Source organism: Pungitius pungitius, unplaced genomic scaffold (genome assembly GCF_949316345.1).
Source record: "Pungitius pungitius unplaced genomic scaffold, fPunPun2.1 scaffold_38, whole genome shotgun sequence".
NCBI classification, from domain to species: Eukaryota; Metazoa; Chordata; class Actinopteri; order Perciformes; family Gasterosteidae; genus Pungitius; species Pungitius pungitius.
The window spans coordinates 142,951-164,960 of NW_026909784.1; the positions used below are offsets into that span (position 1 = coordinate 142,951).

The following is a 22,010-nucleotide window of genomic DNA, read 5'->3' on the forward strand; positions in this document are numbered from 1 at the left end:
GGTATTCCCAAACAGAGCACTTGGGGTGACGGTTCCCAGATGGCACCGTCCTCACAGATCAGTGAATTTAAAATCAGTGATCAGTGTGAAATGCAAAATAAAGGCACAATTGATGAGTAAACATATCAGTTGCTTGCCAAAAGTCTCAGCCAGTTGAGACTTGTACACAGAGGCAAACCAACTACCTAGACTACACCAATGAATTGGGTCACCAGTTATTATTTTTACAAGATAAAGGTTGCACCGTTCCCGGAAGTGCTGCAATACCGGGTCAATGCTTGGAGTGAGCAGAGCAAGCCCCTTTTTCATCTCCCAGAGCTAAAAATCGGCTTAATATGTAGTCCTCATATAGAGGACATATCAGATATTAAACTGATAAGAACAGATACTACACTTGATCTTAGCCAAAAGGCCGAGAAGCGATGACACATGAATGTTTGCCTCCAGACCCAACGGACTAGCGCATCTCTCAAATGTCGGGGTGCGGCTCATACAAATGGGCGTGGCAGTCGCCTGTTACTTAACATCCCACTCCCCACGCAGCCTGTATTCTTAAAAATCTTTGATTTCCTTCCAATCAAAAGTGTAAGCTCTTGATGAACTCTTGTTGATTCCTTCCAATCAAAAGTGTAAGCTCTTGATTAACTCTTGTTGAATTCACTTCTAATTCAGAGAGTGATTTCACTTTTAGGCACCTCTGTCTTAAAATGGAACTAACCCCAAACAGCCCTCAAAAATCATTCGTTTTTTTGCAATCAAAAGTGTAAGCTCCGGCCTAAATCTTGATTTCACTCTAAATTCAGACAGTAATTTGAGACTTGATCCAAAGCTCAACCAGAGACTCCAGGAATAAGTTTACTCAAATGACAGGCTCTTCCATCCTACTAATTTCTTTTTCTTACAAGTACATGAGGCTTAGCCAAATAGCAGAGCCTGGCAAAAAATAAGGTCAACTCATTGTTGTTCCTCTCCACGGAAGTCTTTAGTAAAAGGCGAAAGACTTATGCGTATTGAAGAGAAACCAAAGTCAGTAGCACAATCAGGTGAAAGGCAGCCCTATATCCCTGTGGAACAAGTAATCCCTCTTGCGGTAGGGAGTGGTTGAGCTGCGGGTGTCCAAAGCCTAACCCATTTCCCAGCCCCCTTTCCTCAAAAAATCTATGATTTCTTTTCAATCAAAAATTGTAAGGCCCTCCTGAAATGTTGTTGGTTTACTGTGAATTCAGACAATCATTCAGTGATTTAACACTCCAGTGGTGAGTAAACAGGTCCATTGTTGGCAAAGAAGCTCAATCTTGGGGACCAACAGTAGTTCAAAGAGATGTGTGCAAGTGAAAAGCACTGGTTTTTCTTTGACACTAATATCAGTGGAGAGTGCGGACGCAGTCCCCAACTACCACAAAAACACTGCCCTGCACTCTGAAAACTTCACACACAGGCTCAGGGCCACCACGGGAAGAGCATGCACGCAAGTACACACGTGCACGCACACACACACACACTCGGACTGAATGGGAGTCAATGGGAGCTTCCCCAGGGGAACCTCCTATTGGGCCCAAAATCTACAGTGGCCCCCCTGAGGGCCCCGGGAGGAGCTGGTCCAAATTTCAGCAGCCCAGCACCAACCAAGACAGAGTTGCAGGCAAAATCCAAACTCATTTCCCGGTTTGTAGTGGTCGGTTTCACAAATTCTTGGAGACCTGTCTTGGACTGACAGCCGCACTCTGCAAACTTCACACACAAGCTCAGGGCCACCATGGGTAGAGCATGCACACGAGCACACACGTGCAAGCTCCTGATGAACTCTTGTTGAATTCACTTTGAATTCAGACAGTGATTTCACTTTCAGGCACCTCTGTCCGAAAATGGAATCACCCAAAAACAAACCTCAAAAGTCATTGATTTTTTTTCAATCAAAAATTGTAAGGCCCTCCTGAAATGTTGTTGGTTTACTGTGAATTCAGACAATCATTCAGTGATTTAACACTCCAGTGGTGAGTAAACAGGTCCATTGTTGGCAAAGAAGCTCAATCTTGGGGACCAACAGTAGTTCAAAGAGATGTGTGCAAGTGAAAAGCACTGGTTTTTCTTTGACACTAATATCAGTGGAGAGTGCGGACGCAGTCCCCAACTACCACAAAAACACTGCCCTGCACTCTGAAAACTTCACACACAGGCTCAGGGCCACCACGGGAAGAGCATGCACGCAAGTACACACGTGCACGCACACACACACACACTCGGACTGAATGGGAGTCAATGGGAGCTTCCCCAGGGGAACCTCCTATTGGGCCCAAAATCTACAGTGGCCCCCCTGAGGGCCCCGGGAGGAGCTGGTCCAAATTTCAGCAGCCCAGCACCAACCAAGACAGAGTTGCAGGCAAAATCCAAACTCATTTCCCGGTTTGTAGTGGTCGGTTTCACAAATTATTGGACTGACAGCCGCACTCTGCAAACTTCACACACAAGCTAAGGGCCACCATGGGTAGAGCATGCACACGAGCACACACGTGCAAGCTCCTGATGAACCCTTGTTGAATTCACTTTGAATTCAGACAGTGATTTCACTTTCAGGCACCTCTGTCCGAAAATGGAATCACCCAAAAACAAACCTCAAAAGTCATTGATTTTTTTTCAATCAAAAATTGTAAGGCCCTCCTGAAATGTTGTTGGTTTACTGTTAATTCAGACAATCACTCAGTGGTTTAACACTCCAGTGGTGAGTATACTGGTCCATTGTTGGCAAAGAGGCTCAATCTTGGGGACCAACAGTAGTTGAAAGAGATGTGTCCAAGTGGAAAGCACTGGTTTTTCTTTGACACTAATATCAGGGGAGAGCGCGGACGCAGTCCCCCACTACCACAAATTATGCAGTCGAGATTCCCACATTTGAGGAATTCGCAGTGGTCAACACAGCCGGAGTGCAATGGCTGAGCCTCGCCCTGGGTGAACCACCTTTGTGATCATGGTATCTCCCCTGCCAGGTAAGTATAAGTTGGTAGTGACAGAGACAGGAGTGGTATTCCCAAACAGAGCACTTGGGGTGACGGTTCCCAGATGGCACCGTCCTCACAGATCAGTGAATTTAAAATCAGTGATCAGTGTGAAATGCAAAATAAAGGCACAATTGATGAGTAAACATATCAGTTGCTTGCCAAAAGTCTCAGCCAGTTGAGACTTGTACACAGAGGCAAACCAACTACCTAGACTACACCAATGAATTGGGTCACCAGTTATTATTTTTACAAGATAAAGGTTGCACCGTTCCCGGAAGTGCTGCAATACCGGGTCAATGCTTGGAGTGAGCAGAGCAAGCCCCTTTTTCATCTCCCAGAGCTAAAAATCGGCTTAATATGTAGTCCTCATATAGAGGACATATCAGATATTAAACTGATAAGAACAGATACTACACTTGATCTTAGCCAAAAGGCCGAGAAGCGATGACACATGAATGTTTGCCTCCAGACCCAACGGACTAGCGCATCTCTCAAATGTCGGGGTGCGGCTCATACAAATGGGCGTGGCAGTCGCCTGTTACTTAACATCCCACTCCCCACGCAGCCTGTATTCTTAAAAATCTTTGATTTCCTTCCAATCAAAAGTGTAAGCTCTTGATGAACTCTTGTTGATTCCTTCCAATCAAAAGTGTAAGCTCTTGATTAACTCTTGTTGAATTCACTTCTAATTCAGAGAGTGATTTCACTTTTAGGCACCTCTGTCTTAAAATGGAACTAACCCCAAACAGCCCTCAAAAATCATTCGTTTTTTTGCAATCAAAAGTGTAAGCTCCGGCCTAAATCTTGATTTCACTCTAAATTCAGACAGTAATTTGAGACTTGATCCAAAGCTCAACCAGAGACTCCAGGAATAAGTTTACTCAAATGACAGGCTCTTCCATCCTACTAATTTCTTTTTCTTACAAGTACATGAGGCTTAGCCAAATAGCAGAGCCTGGCAAAAAATAAGGTCAACTCATTGTTGTTCCTCTCCACGGAAGTCTTTAGTAAAAGGCGAAAGACTTATGCGTATTGAAGAGAAACCAAAGTCAGTAGCACAATCAGGTGAAAGGCAGCCCTATATCCCTGTGGAACAAGTAATCCCTCTTGCGGTAGGGAGTGGTTGAGCTGCGGGTGTCCAAAGCCTAACCCATTTCCCAGCCCCCTTTCCTCAAAAAATCTATGATTTCTTTTCAATCAAAAATTGTAAGGCCCTCCTGAAATGTTGTTGGTTTACTGTGAATTCAGACAATCATTCAGTGATTTAACACTCCAGTGGTGAGTAAACAGGTCCATTGTTGGCAAAGAAGCTCAATCTTGGGGACCAACAGTAGTTCAAAGAGATGTGTGCAAGTGAAAAGCACTGGTTTTTCTTTGACACTAATATCAGTGGAGAGTGCGGACGCAGTCCCCAACTACCACAAAAACACTGCCCTGCACTCTGAAAACTTCACACACAGGCTCAGGGCCACCACGGGAAGAGCATGCACGCAAGTACACACGTGCACGCACACACACACACACTCGGACTGAATGGGAGTCAATGGGAGCTTCCCCAGGGGAACCTCCTATTGGGCCCAAAATCTACAGTGGCCCCCCTGAGGGCCCCGGGAGGAGCTGGTCCAAATTTCAGCAGCCCAGCACCAACCAAGACAGAGTTGCAGGCAAAATCCAAACTCATTTCCCGGTTTGTAGTGGTCGGTTTCACAAATTCTTGGAGACCTGTCTTGGACTGACAGCCGCACTCTGCAAACTTCACACACAAGCTCAGGGCCACCATGGGTAGAGCATGCACACGAGCACACACGTGCAAGCTCCTGATGAACTCTTGTTGAATTCACTTTGAATTCAGACAGTGATTTCACTTTCAGGCACCTCTGTCCGAAAATGGAATCACCCAAAAACAAACCTCAAAAGTCATTGATTTTTTTTCAATCAAAAATTGTAAGGCCCTCCTGAAATGTTGTTGGTTTACTGTTAATTCAGACAATCACTCAGTGGTTTAACACTCCAGTGGTGAGTATACTGGTCCATTGTTGGCAAAGAGGCTCAATCTTGGGGACCAACAGTAGTTGAAAGAGATGTGTCCAAGTGGAAAGCACTGGTTTTTCTTTGACACTAATATCAGGGGAGAGCGCGGACGCAGTCCCCCACTACCACAAATTATGCAGTCGAGATTCCCACATTTGAGGAATTCGCAGTGGTCAACACAGCCGGAGTGCAATGGCTGAGCCTCGCCCTGGGTGAACCACCTTTGTGATCATGGTATCTCCCCTGCCAGGTAAGTATAAGTTGGTAGTGACAGAGACAGGAGTGGTATTCCCAAACAGAGCACTTGGGGTGACGGTTCCCAGATGGCACCGTCCTCACAGATCAGTGAATTTAAAATCAGTGATCAGTGTGAAATGCAAAATAAAGGCACAATTGATGAGTAAACATATCAGTTGCTTGCCAAAAGTCTCAGCCAGTTGAGACTTGTACACAGAGGCAAACCAACTACCTAGACTACACCAATGAATTGGGTCACCAGTTATTTTTTTCACAAGATAAAGGTTGCACCGTTCCCGGAAGTGCTGCAATACCGGGTCAATGCTTGGAGTGAGCAGAGCAAGCCCCTTTTTCATCTCCCAGAGCTAAAAATCGGCTTAATATGTAGTCCTCATATAGAGGACATATCAGATATTAAACTGATAAGAACAGATACTACACTTGATCTTAGCCAAAAGGCCGAGAAGCGATGACACATGAATGTTTGCCTCCAGACCCAACGGACTAGCGCATCTCTCAAATGTCGGGGTGCGGCTCATACAAATGGGCGTGGCAGTCGCCTGTTACTTAACATCCCACTCCCCACGCAGCCTGTATTCTTAAAAATCTTTGATTTCCTTCCAATCAAAAGTGTAAGCTCTTGATGAACTCTTGTTGATTCCTTCCAATCAAAAGTGTAAGCTCTTGATGAACTCTTGTTGATTCCTTCCAATCAAAAGTGTAAGCTCTTGATTAACTCTTGTTGAATTCACTTCTAATTCAGAGAGTGATTTCACTTTTAGGCACCTCTGTCTTAAAATGGAACTAACCCCAAACAGCCCTCAAAAATCATTCGTTTTTTTGCAATCAAAAGTGTAAGCTCCGGCCTAAATCTTGATTTCACTCTAAATTCAGACAGTAATTTGAGACTTGATCCAAAGCTCAACCAGAGACTCCAGGAATAAGTTTACTCAAATGACAGGCTCTTCCATCCTACTAATTTCTTTTTCTTACAAGTACATGAGGCTTAGCCAAATAGCAGAGCCTGGCAAAAAATAAGGTCAACTCATTGTTGTTCCTCTCCACGGAAGTCTTTAGTAAAAGGCGAAAGACTTATGCGTATTGAAGAGAAACCAAAGTCAGTAGCACAATCAGGTGAAAGGCAGCCCTATATCCCTGTGGAACAAGTAATCCCTCTTGCGGTAGGGAGTGGTTGAGCTGCGGGTGTCCAAAGCCTAACCCATTTCCCAGCCCCCTTTCCTCAAAAAATCTATGATTTCTTTTCAATCAAAAATTGTAAGGCCCTCCTGAAATGTTGTTGGTTTACTGTGAATTCAGACAATCATTCAGTGATTTAACACTCCAGTGGTGAGTAAACAGGTCCATTGTTGGCAAAGAAGCTCAATCTTGGGGACCAACAGTAGTTCAAAGAGATGTGTGCAAGTGAAAAGCACTGGTTTTTCTTTGACACTAATATCAGTGGAGAGTGCGGACGCAGTCCCCAACTACCACAAAAACACTGCCCTGCACTCTGAAAACTTCACACACAGGCTCAGGGCCACCACGGGAAGAGCATGCACGCAAGTACACACGTGCACGCACACACACACACACTCGGACTGAATGGGAGTCAATGGGAGCTTCCCCAGGGGAACCTCCTATTGGGCCCAAAATCTACAGTGGCCCCCCTGAGGGCCCCGGGAGGAGCTGGTCCAAATTTCAGCAGCCCAGCACCAACCAAGACAGAGTTGCAGGCAAAATCCAAACTCATTTCCCGGTTTGTAGTGGTCGGTTTCACAAATTCTTGGAGACCTGTCTTGGACTGACAGCCGCACTCTGCAAACTTCACACACAAGCTCAGGGCCACCATGGGTAGAGCATGCACACGAGCACACACGTGCAAGCTCCTGATGAACTCTTGTTGAATTCACTTTGAATTCAGACAGTGATTTCACTTTCAGGCACCTCTGTCCGAAAATGGAATCACCCAAAAACAAACCTCAAAAGTCATTGATTTTTTTTCAATCAAAAATTGTAAGGCCCTCCTGAAATGTTGTTGGTTTACTGTTAATTCAGACAATCACTCAGTGGTTTAACACTCCAGTGGTGAGTATACTGGTCCATTGTTGGCAAAGAGGCTCAATCTTGGGGACCAACAGTAGTTGAAAGAGATGTGTCCAAGTGGAAAGCACTGGTTTTTCTTTGACACTAATATCAGGGGAGAGCGCGGACGCAGTCCCCCACTACCACAAATTATGCAGTCGAGATTCCCACATTTGAGGAATTCGCAGTGGTCAACACAGCCGGAGTGCAATGGCTGAGCCTCGCCCTGGGTGAACCACCTTTGTGATCATGGTATCTCCCCTGCCAGGTAAGTATAAGTTGGTAGTGACAGAGACAGGAGTGGTATTCCCAAACAGAGCACTTGGGGTGACGGTTCCCAGATGGCACCGTCCTCACAGATCAGTGAATTTAAAATCAGTGATCAGTGTGAAATGCAAAATAAAGGCACAATTGATGAGTAAACATATCAGTTGCTTGCCAAAAGTCTCAGCCAGTTGAGACTTGTACACAGAGGCAAACCAACTACCTAGACTACACCAATGAATTGGGTCACCAGTTATTTTTTTCACAAGATAAAGGTTGCACCGTTCCCGGAAGTGCTGCAATACCGGGTCAATGCTTGGAGTGAGCAGAGCAAGCCCCTTTTTCATCTCCCAGAGCTAAAAATCGGCTTAATATGTAGTCCTCATATAGAGGACATATCAGATATTAAACTGATAAGAACAGATACTACACTTGATCTTAGCCAAAAGGCCGAGAAGCGATGACACATGAATGTTTGCCTCCAGACCCAACGGACTAGCGCATCTCTCAAATGTCGGGGTGCGGCTCATACAAATGGGCGTGGCAGTCGCCTGTTACTTAACATCCCACTCCCCACGCAGCCTGTATTCTTAAAAATCTTTGATTTCCTTCCAATCAAAAGTGTAAGCTCTTGATGAACTCTTGTTGATTCCTTCCAATCAAAAGTGTAAGCTCTTGATGAACTCTTGTTGATTCCTTCCAATCAAAAGTGTAAGCTCTTGATTAACTCTTGTTGAATTCACTTCTAATTCAGAGAGTGATTTCACTTTTAGGCACCTCTGTCTTAAAATGGAACTAACCCCAAACAGCCCTCAAAAATCATTCGTTTTTTTGCAATCAAAAGTGTAAGCTCCGGCCTAAATCTTGATTTCACTCTAAATTCAGACAGTAATTTGAGACTTGATCCAAAGCTCAACCAGAGACTCCAGGAATAAGTTTACTCAAATGACAGGCTCTTCCATCCTACTAATTTCTTTTTCTTACAAGTACATGAGGCTTAGCCAAATAGCAGAGCCTGGCAAAAAATAAGGTCAACTCATTGTTGTTCCTCTCCACGGAAGTCTTTAGTAAAAGGCGAAAGACTTATGCGTATTGAAGAGAAACCAAAGTCAGTAGCACAATCAGGTGAAAGGCAGCCCTATATCCCTGTGGAACAAGTAATCCCTCTTGCGGTAGGGAGTGGTTGAGCTGCGGGTGTCCAAAGCCTAACCCATTTCCCAGCCCCCTTTCCTCAAAAAATCTATGATTTCTTTTCAATCAAAAATTGTAAGGCCCTCCTGAAATGTTGTTGGTTTACTGTGAATTCAGACAATCATTCAGTGATTTAACACTCCAGTGGTGAGTAAACAGGTCCATTGTTGGCAAAGAAGCTCAATCTTGGGGACCAACAGTAGTTCAAAGAGATGTGTGCAAGTGAAAAGCACTGGTTTTTCTTTGACACTAATATCAGTGGAGAGTGCGGACGCAGTCCCCAACTACCACAAAAACACTGCCCTGCACTCTGAAAACTTCACACACAGGCTAAGGGGCCACCACGGGAAGAGCATGCACGCAAGTACACACGTGCACGCACACACACACACACTCGGACTGAATGGGAGTCAATGGGAGCTTCCCCAGGGGAACCTCCTATTGGGCCCAAAATCTACAGTGGCCCCCCTGAGGGCCCCGGGAGGAGCTGGTCCAAATTTCAGCAGCCCAGCACCAACCAAGACAGAGTTGCAGGCAAAATCCAAACTCATTTCCCGGTTTGTAGTGGTCGGTTTCACAAATTCTTGGAGACCTGTCTTGGACTGACAGCCGCACTCTGCAAACTTCACACACAAGCTCAGGGCCACCATGGGTAGAGCATGCACACGAGCACACACGTGCAAGCTCCTGATGAACTCTTGTTGAATTCACTTTGAATTCAGACAGTGATTTCACTTTCAGGCACCTCTGTCCGAAAATGGAATCACCCAAAAACAAACCTCAAAAGTCATTGATTTTTTTTCAATCAAAAATTGTAAGGCCCTCCTGAAATGTTGTTGGTTTACTGTTAATTCAGACAATCACTCAGTGGTTTAACACTCCAGTGGTGAGTATACTGGTCCATTGTTGGCAAAGAGGCTCAATCTTGGGGACCAACAGTAGTTGAAAGAGATGTGTCCAAGTGGAAAGCACTGGTTTTTCTTTGACACTAATATCAGGGGAGAGCGCGGACGCAGTCCCCCACTACCACAAATTATGCAGTCGAGATTCCCACATTTGAGGAATTCGCAGTGGTCAACACAGCCGGAGTGCAATGGCTGAGCCTCGCCCTGGGTGAACCACCTTTGTGATCATGGTATCTCCCCTGCCAGGTAAGTATAAGTTGGTAGTGACAGAGACAGGAGTGGTATTCCCAAACAGAGCACTTGGGGTGACGGTTCCCAGATGGCACCGTCCTCACAGATCAGTGAATTTAAAATCAGTGATCAGTGTGAAATGCAAAATAAAGGCACAATTGATGAGTAAACATATCAGTTGCTTGCCAAAAGTCTCAGCCAGTTGAGACTTGTACACAGAGGCAAACCAACTACCTAGACTACACCAATGAATTGGGTCACCAGTTATTTTTTTCACAAGATAAAGGTTGCACCGTTCCCGGAAGTGCTGCAATACCGGGTCAATGCTTGGAGTGAGCAGAGCAAGCCCCTTTTTCATCTCCCAGAGCTAAAAATCGGCTTAATATGTAGTCCTCATATAGAGGACATATCAGATATTAAACTGATAAGAACAGATTTTTCTTTCGAAAAGTTTTATTGGTACTTTTTCTTGTCCAACATCAGTCAATCAAAGTACTTTTTAGGTAAAAAGGTCGAAAACAGTATACAAGGATGTTTTTTAGAAAGGGATCTTTGCATTTACAACATACATTCAAATTTAAAAACCAACCAGATTTTACAGAATTGACACATGACTTTAAAAGTAATCTATCATCTCTTGTTGTGCAGGATTTGCGAGAGGGGTCTCGTTTTTTTTTTCTTTTTTTTTTTTTCTTTTTTCTTCTCTCTCTTCAAAACGGATTTTCCTGGGTACTCTGTAGTTGGTACTCAGGAGAGCCCCACCCAATGCTCCTTCCCACCTGCCTCTCCCGGAGAGTCAGGCCGCCGCTGCTTTGACCTCTGCATGTGTGGCTCCGGCTCCTTCGTCCGAATGGGCACAGAGGCGATTCTTCTTTTTGGCTGTGCCCTTGGCCTTCCGCCTGCGGCCATTTGGACCGTTGCTGCGGCCATTCGGGTCACAGCCATGGGGGGGATCTGCATGTGCCTTCTTACCAGCATGTTTCTGGAGGTCCATATGGCATCTGTAATTGCGACTAGGGTGACCCACTGTTTGGCAAAGTCACTTGCTGGGATTTTTGCTTTTTCGCTCACCCCATACAACACTAGCTGCGCTGTCAGGACCTCCTTTGCTGGCAAGTACGGGAAATTCAAGGAGCCGGCCATTGCCCACTGGTCTACGGCAGCACTGCACTCCCACAGCAGGTGCCTCACAGACTCTGGTGCGCCACAGCCTGGTCTGGGGCAGGTCGAGTGTGCAGACATCCCGCGGGAGTACATGACGGACCTGACTGGGAGGATCTCGTGAGCCACCATCCATGACAGGTCCCGGAGTCTGTTTGGAAGAGCAGGGTTGTTTACATTGTGCCAAACTGTTGATGGCTTTCCAAATGCTAGCCCACGTACTGGGGTAACTGGATCTCGTTCCTGCACAACAGAAATTAGACAGCGGTGATTAGTTAGTGCCTTTAAGTCCTCCTGTTCGAGTTTAAAATTTTGTAAAAAGGTCTGGATAAAAGCATAGGCCGGTGGCAGGTTAAAGGAAACTGGTTTTCTCAAATCCTTGGGTATAAGTTTTAAAGTTCTGAGATAGGACCCCATCCAGAACTGGGTTATTGCTGCAGTCTTTGGGTTTCTTGATGGTGCTGTTGCAGCGGTGAGATGCAGTGCAGTGTATCTGCTTCCTAAGAACAAAAGCAGGTCCGGCACTCCTTTTCCTCCTTTTTTCTTTGTCTTTTTCATTTCACTTCTTCTCAGTCGTTCCCACTTGGACCCCCACAGGAAATAAAAGATGGCTCTTTCCAACTCTGAAAGCACTTTTTTTGGTGGTAAGAAAACAGAACAGATGAGTAGAAACAAAGGTAAGATCACAGCTTTGATAATTAGAACCTTTCCTTCTAAGGTCAGTCCTCTCAGTGTCCAGTAACCTAGTCTCTGCCTAACTTTTCTTATCACGTCTGGCCAATTGGTTTCCCCCCGCCCTTCTGCATTGAATTTGATCCCAAGTATTCTTTGATCAGTCTGGGTCACAGTCAGGGGGAGTTCTGTGGTTTCTGTGGCCTTCCATGGTCCATAAAATTGAGCTTGGGTCTTGCTTCTGTTGAGCTTTGACCCAGAGGCCCGTCCATACCAGTCAGTGAGGTCCAGTGTCCTGTAGACAGATGAAAGATCAGTGCATATGATGTTTATGTCGTCCATATATAAGATGCATTTGGTTTCGAGTCCTCCACTCCCTGGCACTATTACCCCATTGATTTGTTTGTCTTTTCTCAAGGCTCTTGCCAAAGGTTCGATACCTATAACATAGAGGAGGGCAGATAACGGACAACCTTGGCGAACACCGCAGTTTATGTTAACTGCTTTTGTCAGGTGTCCGTTAGCAACAAATTTGCTTGTAATGCCCCGGTACAGCAATCCCACCCATCTTATCATCCTCTCCGGGAAGCCCACTTTTTGCAGCACTTGAAAGAGGTACTGGTGCGAGACCCGATCAAAGGCTTTTTCAAAGTCTAAATTTAGGACTACTAGCCGAATGTTTCTGTCTCTCGCATAACAGATGGTGTCTCGGATCAGTATGAGGCTATCTGTGATCTTCCTCCCAGGTACGGCACAGGCTTGATCTGGGTGAATCATCTCCCCTAAGACTCCAGACATCCGTGATGCCAATATTTTGCTAAAAAGTTTACAGTCACAGTTTAAAAGGGTGATCGGTCTCCAGTTCTTCAGGTCTGTTTTTTCCTTACCTTTATGCAGGAGGGTCACTATTCCTACTCTAAAGCTTTCAGGTAGTTGATCAAATTTTTCAAGTTCCATGAAGACAGTGAGCAAGTCAGGGTTTAGAATGTCCCAAAAGGTTGAGTAGAATTCCCAGGGGAGGCCATCCTCTCCTGGAGACTTCCCTGTTTTAAAACTTTTCATGCAGTTGCTTAACTCTGGTATGGTAAAATTGTGGGTTAAAAGCCTGCTGTCTTCCACCGTTTTTTCAATGCATTTTAAAACATCCTCTATGGCTTCGCTCTTAACAGATTTTTCTTTGTAGAGCTCTGAATAAAAGTTTTCTATTACAGAAAGTATTTCTGCAGTTGTTTCAGCTGTGTCTCCGTTGTCTTTTTTCAGTCTTAGCATGCCCCCTCCTTTGTTTACAATTTTCTTAAAGAAATACCTTGTGCATTTTTCCCCTTCCTCAATCTCCCTTTCTTTACTTCTTAGAATAACACCTTTGCTTTTCGTTTCTGCTAACAACAACATATCTGCTTTGATTTCTTTTATTTCTTCCTTAAAATCTATCCCTTGTTTGTTTATTGTAAAATAGCGCTGTAGTCTCTTCTGTAGTCCCAACATGCGTCTATTGTCCTTATCTTTCTTTTTCTTACCTGCCTGTCTAAAGAAAGTCTTTGTCCTTTTTTTTATCATTTCCCACCAGTGTGCACGTGTATTGTACATGTCTTGGAGGGTCTGCCACTCTTGGTACTGCTCCCTAAACTGGCTAACTAACTCCTTATTTTTTAGTAGGGAGCAGTTGAGTTTCCACAGACCCGTTCCTGCTGTCACGCCAGAGGATAGTGAGAGGGTGCACGAAAGCATTGCGTGGTCTGAAAAGAACACAGGTGACAAATTAGCATCAGTTGGTGGACAATCCCGTGTTAAAATGTGGTCTATTCGAGAGGCTCTGGCGCCATCATCACTGAACCAGGTGAAACCCTCCTCTCTGGGATGCATGGTTTTGAAACAGTCCAGCAATTTAAAATCCTTGCAAATATTTTGAAGTAGAACTGATGTTTTGTCTACTTTGAAATCTTCCCCTGCTCCTTTTCTGTCATTTCTGCTAAGAATACAGTTAAAATCTCCTCCTACGACTAAAGGTGTCTTACCTAGCATGTGGTACTGCAGTTCTTCTAAGAGGTCATATCTGTCATTTTTGTCATTAAAACCATAAATGTTTAAGAGCTTGACATCCTTTCCCATAAAAGATAAGTGCGCTAACAGTGCCCGGCCATCCCTCACCACAGTGCTGCCCTTCACCTGGATGAGTGGATTTTTTAGTAAAATGGCAACTCCATCATTTTTATTTTCATTGGATCCACTCCATATTGACGTTTGTGGCCATAATTTTTCCCATTTTTTATAGTGGTTTAGGAAGGGCAGACCACACTCCTGTATTAAAAACACATCCGACTTACAGGAATTAAGAAAGGATAAAACACTCTGGGCTCTAATTCTCGATTTCACACTTCTAACATTGATTGTTGAGAGGGTTAATGTCATGAGTACGCTAAAAAGGAAAAATAACAGGTAAGACGTTTTGTAAGACATTGATGGCATTTCCAAGATTAGGATGTCTTAAAAAGGCAGATCTTTAAATTCTTCTGAGAGGAGCTCATCCATTCTTATTGGTGAAGACTGACAGGGTTGCACTCTACTTCCTTTTCGGACTTTGGGTTTTTGCCTCTGTTGTAAGCCAGCATTAAGCTGTGAGTCCTTCGGTGTTGTTTTTAGTTCTATAGTTAAAAAGGAGACTTCATTTGGGGAGCTGTGGGGGAAGACTCTGGCCTCTTCCAGACTAGGACTTTCTGAGAGTCCCTCTCTACCTCTCTTCTCTGAGGCTCCGGGAGGTTCAGGGGACGATTCTGCTAGAGGTCTCTTTTTCTGCTGGGCGTTGGGGAGAGGAGCATCTTTTCCACTCATCACTGTTTGGGTTTTCTCCATGTCAGCTCCACCCTCTGCCTGCACCACCCCTTCACTCTTTTCCTTTCCAAAATTTGGGGCACCCGCGGTTCTATCCCCTTCTCTCTTCTCACCTGATCTCTGTTGTCCCGTCAAACAACCCGGAAGGGGCTCCTGATTTTCTGGCCCCGCCCCCTCAGCAGCCTCTTGAACTAGGTCTTCGTGTCTACCATTTTGTTCAAACATCTTTGCTTTTCCTTTTACCTTTGTATCCTTCACTCTGTTTGCAAAAGACTGTGGACAATCTCTAAAGAGATGAGTTGTTTTTCCACACAAGTTGCATTGTCTGCCATTTGTGCACTCCTCAAAAGTGTGCCCAATTTCTCTGCATTTACCACAGACCATCTTTTGGCATGCTTCTGCCATGTGGCCATGCTCACCACACTTGCGGCAGAGCTTGGGCTGCCCTTGATAATGTATATAGCCCTTGTTGTTACCCAGGGCAATTACAGATGGCAAATGTTTCAGGCCTTGATAGCCTTTAGGGTCCTCCCATTGCTGGATGGGTACTCTCCAAGCACAGTTCCAAATGCCATCTTCGTCCCTCAACTAAGTAGCCGGGCCTTTCACAGTGCAGTATCTACTCAGCCACCACCAAATGTCTTCCGCATTTACTGTCTCATTGAACATTCTGACAATGACTGTTTTAAGGGCATTATCAGTCAGTTTCTCAACGTTGAATGCAGAAAACTGAGACTTTACATTTTCAAAACGTATCCAGAACTCCTTCAATACAATAGCTGACCGAAAGCTCACATCAAATCCTTTGTTAGCTGGTAATGTCAGTATGCAGTTCAAATCTTCTGGTTTGAAGTTTAGGGATTTTTGAATTAAATTCCTCGAAAAGTCTAGTCTGGATATCCAGAGCAGCTTTCCTTCTACCTCTCTGAAAGTGAGGCGGACACTATGGTGCCTCCGCATGCCAGCCTGGTCGGCCGGCATGGTGGAGGCACCTTGTGGCTAAGATGTAGTAAATCGAAAAGGTACTTAACAGTGTACTAACCTTATACCTTGAAGGTGGATCGGCGGTCTGGATCAGATGAACTCCCTTCAAAGGTATACCTGTAACACAGAGAACAGATACTACACTGATAAGAACAGATACTACACTTGATACTACACTTGATCTAAGCCAAAAGGCCGAGAAGCGATGACACATGAATGTTTGCCTCCAGACCCAACGGACTAGCGCATCTCTCAAATGTCGGGGTGCGGCTCATACAAATGGGCGTGGCAGTCGCCTGTTACTTAACATCCCACTCCCCACGCAGCCTGTATTCTTAAAAATCTTTGATTTCCTTCCAATCAAAAGTGTAAGCTCTTGATGAACTCTTGTTGATTCCTTCCAATCAAAAGTGTAAGCTCTTGATGAACTCTTGTTGATTCCTTCCAATCAAAAGTGTAAGCTCTTGATTAACTCTTGTTGAATTCACTTCTAATTCAGAGAGTGATTTCACTTTTAGGCACCTCTGTCTTAAAATGGAACTAACCCCAAACAGCCCTCAAAAATCATTCGTTTTTTTGCAATCAAAAGTGTAAGCTCCGGCCTAAATCTTGATTTCACTCTAAATTCAGACAGTAATTTGAGACTTGATCCAAAGCTCAACCAGAGACTCCAGGAATAAGTTTACTCAAATGACAGGCTCTTCCATCCTACTAATTTCTTTTTCTTACAAGTACATGAGGCTTAGCCAAATAGCAGAGCCTGGCAAAAAATAAGGTCAACTCATTGTTGTTCCTCTCCACGGAAGTCTTTAGTAAAAGGCGAAAGACTTATGCGTATTGAAGAGAAACCAAAGTCAGTAGCACAATCAGGTGAAAGGCAGCCCTATATCCCTGTGGAACAAGTAATCCCTCTTGCGGTAGGGAGTGGTTGAGCTGCGGGTGTCCAAAGCCTAACCCATTTCCCAGCCCCCTTTCCTCAAAAAATCTATGATTTCTTTTCAATCAAAAATTGTAAGGCCCTCCTGAAATGTTGTTGGTTTACTGTGAATTCAGACAATCATTCAGTGATTTAACACTCCAGTGGTGAGTAAACAGGTCCATTGTTGGCAAAGAAGCTCAATCTTGGGGACCAACAGTAGTTCAAAGAGATGTGTGCAAGTGAAAAGCACTGGTTTTTCTTTGACACTAATATCAGTGGAGAGTGCGGACGCAGTCCCCAACTACCACAAAAACACTGCCCTGCACTCTGAAAACTTCACACACAGGCTAAGGGGCCACCACGGAAAGAGCATGCACGCAAGTACACACGTGCACGCACACACACACACACTCGGACTGAATGGGAGTCAATGGGAGCTTCCCCAGGGGAACCTCCTATTGGGCCCAAAATCTACAGTGGCCCCCCTGAGGGCCCCGGGAGGAGCTGGTCCAAATTTCAGCAGCCCAGCACCAACCAAGACAGAGTTGCAGGCAAAATCCAAACTCATTTCCCGGTTTGTAGTGGTCGGTTTCACAAATTCTTGGAGACCTGTCTTGGACTGACAGCCGCACTCTGCAAACTTCACACACAAGCTCAGGGCCACCATGGGTAGAGCATGCACACGAGCACACACGTGCAAGCTCCTGATGAACTCTTGTTGAATTCACTTTGAATTCAGACAGTGATTTCACTTTCAGGCACCTCTGTCCGAAAATGGAATCACCCAAAAACAAACCTCAAAAGTCATTGATTTTTTTTCAATCAAAAATTGTAAGGCCCTCCTGAAATGTTGTTGGTTTACTGTTAATTCAGACAATCACTCAGTGGTTTAACACTCCAGTGGTGAGTATACTGGTCCATTGTTGGCAAAGAGGCTCAATCTTGGGGACCAACAGTAGTTGAAAGAGATGTGTCCAAGTGGAAAGCACTGGTTTTTCTTTGACACTAATATCAGGGGAGAGCGCGGACGCAGTCCCCCACTACCACAAATTATGCAGTCGAGATTCCCACATTTGAGGAATTCGCAGTGGTCAACACAGCCGGAGTGCAATGGCTGAGCCTCGCCCTGGGTGAACCACCTTTGTGATCATGGTATCTCCCCTGCCAGGTAAGTATAAGTTGGTAGTGACAGAGACAGGAGTGGTATTCCCAAACAGAGCACTTGGGGTGACGGTTCCCAGATGGCACCGTCCTCACAGATCAGTGAATTTAAAATCAGTGATCAGTGTGAAATGCAAAATAAAGGCACAATTGATGAGTAAACATATCAGTTGCTTGCCAAAAGTCTCAGCCAGTTGAGACTTGTACACAGAGGCAAACCAACTACCTAGACTACACCAATGAATTGGGTCACCAGTTATTTTTTTCACAAGATAAAGGTTGCACCGTTCCCGGAAGTGCTGCAATACCGGGTCAATGCTTGGAGTGAGCAGAGCAAGCCCCTTTTTCATCTCCCAGAGCTAAAAATCGGCTTAATATGTAGTCCTCATATAGAGGACATATCAGATATTAAACTGATAAGAACAGATACTACACTTGATCTTAGCCAAAAGGCCGAGAAGCGATGACACATGAATGTTTGCCTCCAGACCCAACGGACTAGCGCATCTCTCAAATGTCGGGGTGCGGCTCATACAAATGGGCGTGGCAGTCGCCTGTTACTTAACATCCCACTCCCCACGCAGCCTGTATTCTTAAAAATCTTTGATTTCCTTCCAATCAAAAGTGTAAGCTCTTGATGAACTCTTGTTGATTCCTTCCAATCAAAAGTGTAAGCTCTTGATTAACTCTTGTTGAATTCACTTCTAATTCAGAGAGTGATTTCACTTTTAGGCACCTCTGTCTAAAAATGGAACTAACCCCAAACAGCCCTCAAAAATGATTCGTTTTTTTGCAATAAAAAGTGTAAGCTCCTGCCTAAATCTTGATTTCACTCTAAATTCAGACAGTAATTTGAGACTTGATCCAAAGCTCAACCAGAGACTCCAGGAATAAGTTTACTCAAATGACAGGCTCTTCCATCGTACTAATTTCTTTTTCTTACAAGTACATGAGGCTTAGCCAAATAGCAGAGCCTGGCAAAAAATAAGGTCAACTCATTGTTGTTCCTCTCCACGGAAGTCTTTAGTAAAAGGCGAAAGACTTATGCGTATTGAAGAGAAACCAAAGTCAGTAGCACAATCAGGTGAAAGGCAGCCCTATATCCCTGTGGAACAAGTAATCCCTCTTGCGGTAGGGAGTGGTTGAGCTGCGGGTGTCCAAAGCCTAACCCATTTCCCAGCCCCCTTTCCTCAAAAAATCTATGATTTCTTTTCAATCAAAAATTGTAAGGCCCTCCTGAAATGTTGTCTGTTTACTGTGAATTCAGACAATCATTCAGTGATTTAACACTCCAGTGGTGAGTAAACAGGTCCATTGTTGGCAAAGAAGCTCAATCTTGGGGACCAACAGTAGTTCAAAGAGATGTGTGCAAGTGAAAAGCACTGGTTTTTCTTTGACACTAATATCAGTGGAGAGTGCGGACGCAGTCCCCAACTACCACAAAAACACTGCCCTGCACTCTGAAAACTTCACACACAGGCTCAGGGCCACCACGGGAAGAGCATGCACGCAAGTACACACGTGCACGCACACACACACACACTCGGACTGAATGGGAGTCAATGGGAGCTTCCCCAGGGGAACCTCCTATTGGGCCCAAAATCTACAGTGGCCCCCCTGAGGGCCCCAGGAGGAGCTGGTCCAAATTTCAGAAGCCCAGCACCAACCAAGACAGAGTTGCAGGCAAAATCCAAACTCATTTCCCGGTTTGTAGTGGTCGGTTTCACAAATTATTGGACTGACAGCCGCACTCTGCAAACTTCACACACAAGCTAAGGGCCACCATGGGTAGAGCATGCACACGAGCACACACGTGCAAGCTCCTGATGAACCCTTGTTGAATTCACTTTGAATTCAGACAGTGATTTCACTTTCAGGCACCTCTGTCCGAAAATGGAATCACCCAAAAACAAACCTCAAAAGTCATTGATTTTTTTTCAATCAAAAATTGTAAGGCCCTCCTGAAATGTTGTTGGTTTACTGTTAATTCAGACAATCACTCAGTGGTTTAACACTCCAGTGGTGAGTATACTGGTCCATTGTTGGCAAAGAGGCTCAATCTTGGGGACCAACAGTAGTTGAAAGAGATGTGTCCAAGTGGAAAGCACTGGTTTTTCTTTGACACTAATATCAGGGGAGAGCGCGGACGCAGTCCCCCACTACCACAAATTATGCAGTCGAGATTCCCACATTTGAGGAATTCGCAGTGGTCAACACAGCCGGAGTGCAATGGCTGAGCCTCGCCCTGGGTGAACCACCTTTGTGATCATGGTATCTCCCCTGCCAGGTAAGTATAAGTTGGTAGTGACAGAGACAGGAGTGGTATTCCCAAACAGAGCACTTGGGGTGACGGTTCCCAGATGGCACCGTCCTCACAGATCAGTGAATTTAAAATCAGTGATCAGTGTGAAATGCAAAATAAAGGCACAATTGATGAGTAAACATATCAGTTGCTTGCCAAAAGTCTCAGCCAGTTGAGACTTGTACACAGAGGCAAACCAACTACCTAGACTACACCAATGAATTGGGTCACAAGTTATTATTTTTACAAGATAAAGGTTGCACCGTTCCCGGAAGTGCTGCAATACCGGGTCAATGCTTGGAGTGAGCAGAGCAAGCCCGTTTTTCATCTCCCAGAGCTAAAAATCGGCTTAATATGTAGTCCTCATATAGAGGACATATCAGATATTAAACTGATAAGAACAGATACTACACTTGATCTTAGCCAAAAGGCCGAGAAGCGATGACACATGAATGTTTGCCTCCAGACCCAACGGACTAGCGCATCTCTCAAATGTCGGGGTGCGGCTCATACAAATGGGCGTGGCAGTCGCCTGTTACTTAACATCCCACTCCCCACGCAGCCTGTATTCTTAAAAATCTTTGATTTCCTTCCAATCAAAAGTGTAAGCTCTTGATGAACTCTTGTTGATTCCTTCCAATCAAAAGTGTAAGCTCTTGATTAACTCTTGTTGAATTCACTTATAATTCAGAGAGTGATTTCACTTTTAGGCACCTCTGTCTAAAAATGGAACTAACCCCAAACAGCCCTCAAAAATGATTCGTTTTTTTGCAATAAAAAGTGTAAGCTCCTGCCTAAATCTTGATTTCACTCTAAATTCAGACAGTAATTTGAGACTTGATCCAAAGCTCAACCAGAGACTCCAGGAATAAGTTTACTCAAATGACAGGCTCTTCCATCGTACTAATTTCTTTTTCTTACAAGTACATGAGGCTTAGCCAAATAGCAGAGCCTGGCAAAAAATAAGGTCAACTCATTGTTGTTCCTCTCCACGGAAGTCTTTAGTAAAAGGCGAAAGACTTATGCGTATTGAAGAGAAACCAAAGTCAGTAGCACAATCAGGTGAAAGGCAGCCCTATATCCCTGTGGAACAAGTAATCCCTCTTGCGGTAGGGAGTGGTTGAGCTGCGGGTGTCCAAAGCCTAACCCATTTCCCAGCCCCCTTTCCTCAAAAAATCTATGATTTCTTTTCAATCAAAAATTGTAAGGCCCTCCTGAAATGTTGTCTGTTTACTGTGAATTCAGACAATCATTCAGTGATTTAACACTCCAGTGGTGAGTAAACAGGTCCATTGTTGGCAAAGAAGCTCAATCTTGGGGACCAACAGTAGTTCAAAGAGATGTGTGCAAGTGAAAAGCACTGGTTTTTCTTTGACACTAATATCAGTGGAGAGTGCGGACGCAGTCCCCAACTACCACAAAAACACTGCCCTGCACTCTGAAAACTTCACACACAGGCTCAGGGCCACCACGGGAAGAGCATGCACGCAAGTACACACGTGCACGCACACACACACACACTCGGACTGAATGGGAGTCAATGGGAGCTTCCCCAGGGGAACCTCCTATTGGGCCCAAAATCTACAGTGGCCCCCCTGAGGGCCCCGGGAGGAGCTGGTCCAAATTTCAGCAGCCCAGCACCAACCAAGACAGAGTTGCAGGCAAAATCCAAACTCATTTCCCGGTTTGTAGTGGTCGGTTTCACAAATTCTTGGAGACCTGTCTTGGACTGACAGCCGCACTCTGCAAACTTCACACACAAGCTCAGGGCCACCATGGGTAGAGCATGCACACGAGCACACACGTGCAAGCTCCTGATGAACTCTTGTTGAATTCACTTTGAATTCAGACAGTGATTTCACTTTCAGGCACCTCTGTCCGAAAATGGAATCACCCAAAAACAAACCTCAAAAGTCATTGATTTTTTTTCAATCAAAAATTGTAAGGCCCTCCTGAAATGTTGTTGGTTTACTGTTAATTCAGACAATCACTCAGTGGTTTAACACTCCAGTGGTGAGTATACTGGTCCATTGTTGGCAAAGAGG

The 22,010-nt window shown here is 44.8% G+C and overlaps 20 non-coding genes and 1 pseudogene across 20 annotated transcripts; all 21 read right to left on the reverse strand.

The window, feature by feature from the left end:
• Positions 1-233: 233 nt before the first annotated feature.
• Positions 234-424, reverse strand: LOC134109560 (U2 spliceosomal RNA). The gene has a single exon (XR_009942969.1). It is a non-coding gene; the product is annotated as a U2 spliceosomal RNA (small nuclear RNA).
• Positions 425-914: 490 nt separating this feature from the next.
• LOC134109670 (U5 spliceosomal RNA) lies at positions 915-1,030 on the reverse strand. The gene has a single exon (XR_009943072.1). It is a non-coding gene; the product is annotated as a U5 spliceosomal RNA (small nuclear RNA).
• Positions 1,031-2,828: 1,798 nt separating this feature from the next.
• Positions 2,829-2,992, reverse strand: LOC134109751 (U1 spliceosomal RNA). The gene has a single exon (XR_009943154.1). It is a non-coding gene; the product is annotated as a U1 spliceosomal RNA (small nuclear RNA).
• A 259-nt stretch (positions 2,993-3,251) lies between these two features.
• LOC134109561 (U2 spliceosomal RNA) lies at positions 3,252-3,442 on the reverse strand. Its single transcript, XR_009942970.1, has one exon. It is a non-coding gene; the product is annotated as a U2 spliceosomal RNA (small nuclear RNA).
• A 490-nt stretch (positions 3,443-3,932) lies between these two features.
• Positions 3,933-4,048, reverse strand: LOC119208956 (U5 spliceosomal RNA). Its single transcript, XR_005119505.2, has one exon. It is a non-coding gene; the product is annotated as a U5 spliceosomal RNA (small nuclear RNA).
• Positions 4,049-5,121: 1,073 nt separating this feature from the next.
• LOC119208952 (U1 spliceosomal RNA) lies at positions 5,122-5,285 on the reverse strand. The gene has a single exon (XR_005119502.1). It is a non-coding gene; the product is annotated as a U1 spliceosomal RNA (small nuclear RNA).
• A 259-nt stretch (positions 5,286-5,544) lies between these two features.
• Positions 5,545-5,735, reverse strand: LOC119208959 (U2 spliceosomal RNA). The gene has a single exon (XR_005119508.2). It is a non-coding gene; the product is annotated as a U2 spliceosomal RNA (small nuclear RNA).
• A 534-nt stretch (positions 5,736-6,269) lies between these two features.
• LOC134109671 (U5 spliceosomal RNA) lies at positions 6,270-6,385 on the reverse strand. The gene has a single exon (XR_009943073.1). It is a non-coding gene; the product is annotated as a U5 spliceosomal RNA (small nuclear RNA).
• A 1,073-nt stretch (positions 6,386-7,458) lies between these two features.
• LOC134109752 (U1 spliceosomal RNA) lies at positions 7,459-7,622 on the reverse strand. The gene has a single exon (XR_009943155.1). It is a non-coding gene; the product is annotated as a U1 spliceosomal RNA (small nuclear RNA).
• Positions 7,623-7,881: 259 nt separating this feature from the next.
• LOC119208961 (U2 spliceosomal RNA) lies at positions 7,882-8,072 on the reverse strand. Its single transcript, XR_005119509.2, has one exon. It is a non-coding gene; the product is annotated as a U2 spliceosomal RNA (small nuclear RNA).
• Positions 8,073-8,606: 534 nt separating this feature from the next.
• Positions 8,607-8,722, reverse strand: LOC134109672 (U5 spliceosomal RNA). The gene has a single exon (XR_009943074.1). It is a non-coding gene; the product is annotated as a U5 spliceosomal RNA (small nuclear RNA).
• A 1,074-nt stretch (positions 8,723-9,796) lies between these two features.
• On the reverse strand, positions 9,797-9,960 carry LOC134109754 (U1 spliceosomal RNA). Its single transcript, XR_009943157.1, has one exon. It is a non-coding gene; the product is annotated as a U1 spliceosomal RNA (small nuclear RNA).
• Positions 9,961-10,219: 259 nt separating this feature from the next.
• LOC134109614 (U2 spliceosomal RNA) lies at positions 10,220-10,392 on the reverse strand (annotated as a pseudogene).
• A 5,211-nt stretch (positions 10,393-15,603) lies between these two features.
• On the reverse strand, positions 15,604-15,790 carry LOC134109621 (U2 spliceosomal RNA). The gene has a single exon (XR_009943024.1). It is a non-coding gene; the product is annotated as a U2 spliceosomal RNA (small nuclear RNA).
• A 534-nt stretch (positions 15,791-16,324) lies between these two features.
• LOC134109673 (U5 spliceosomal RNA) lies at positions 16,325-16,440 on the reverse strand. Its single transcript, XR_009943075.1, has one exon. It is a non-coding gene; the product is annotated as a U5 spliceosomal RNA (small nuclear RNA).
• Positions 16,441-17,514: 1,074 nt separating this feature from the next.
• Positions 17,515-17,678, reverse strand: LOC134109755 (U1 spliceosomal RNA). The gene has a single exon (XR_009943158.1). It is a non-coding gene; the product is annotated as a U1 spliceosomal RNA (small nuclear RNA).
• Positions 17,679-17,937: 259 nt separating this feature from the next.
• On the reverse strand, positions 17,938-18,128 carry LOC134109562 (U2 spliceosomal RNA). Its single transcript, XR_009942971.1, has one exon. It is a non-coding gene; the product is annotated as a U2 spliceosomal RNA (small nuclear RNA).
• Positions 18,129-18,618: 490 nt separating this feature from the next.
• LOC134109674 (U5 spliceosomal RNA) lies at positions 18,619-18,734 on the reverse strand. The gene has a single exon (XR_009943076.1). It is a non-coding gene; the product is annotated as a U5 spliceosomal RNA (small nuclear RNA).
• A 1,060-nt stretch (positions 18,735-19,794) lies between these two features.
• LOC134109756 (U1 spliceosomal RNA) lies at positions 19,795-19,958 on the reverse strand. Its single transcript, XR_009943159.1, has one exon. It is a non-coding gene; the product is annotated as a U1 spliceosomal RNA (small nuclear RNA).
• A 259-nt stretch (positions 19,959-20,217) lies between these two features.
• Positions 20,218-20,408, reverse strand: LOC134109602 (U2 spliceosomal RNA). The gene has a single exon (XR_009943011.1). It is a non-coding gene; the product is annotated as a U2 spliceosomal RNA (small nuclear RNA).
• Positions 20,409-20,898: 490 nt separating this feature from the next.
• On the reverse strand, positions 20,899-21,014 carry LOC134109675 (U5 spliceosomal RNA). Its single transcript, XR_009943077.1, has one exon. It is a non-coding gene; the product is annotated as a U5 spliceosomal RNA (small nuclear RNA).
• Positions 21,015-22,010: the final 996 nt, after the last annotated feature.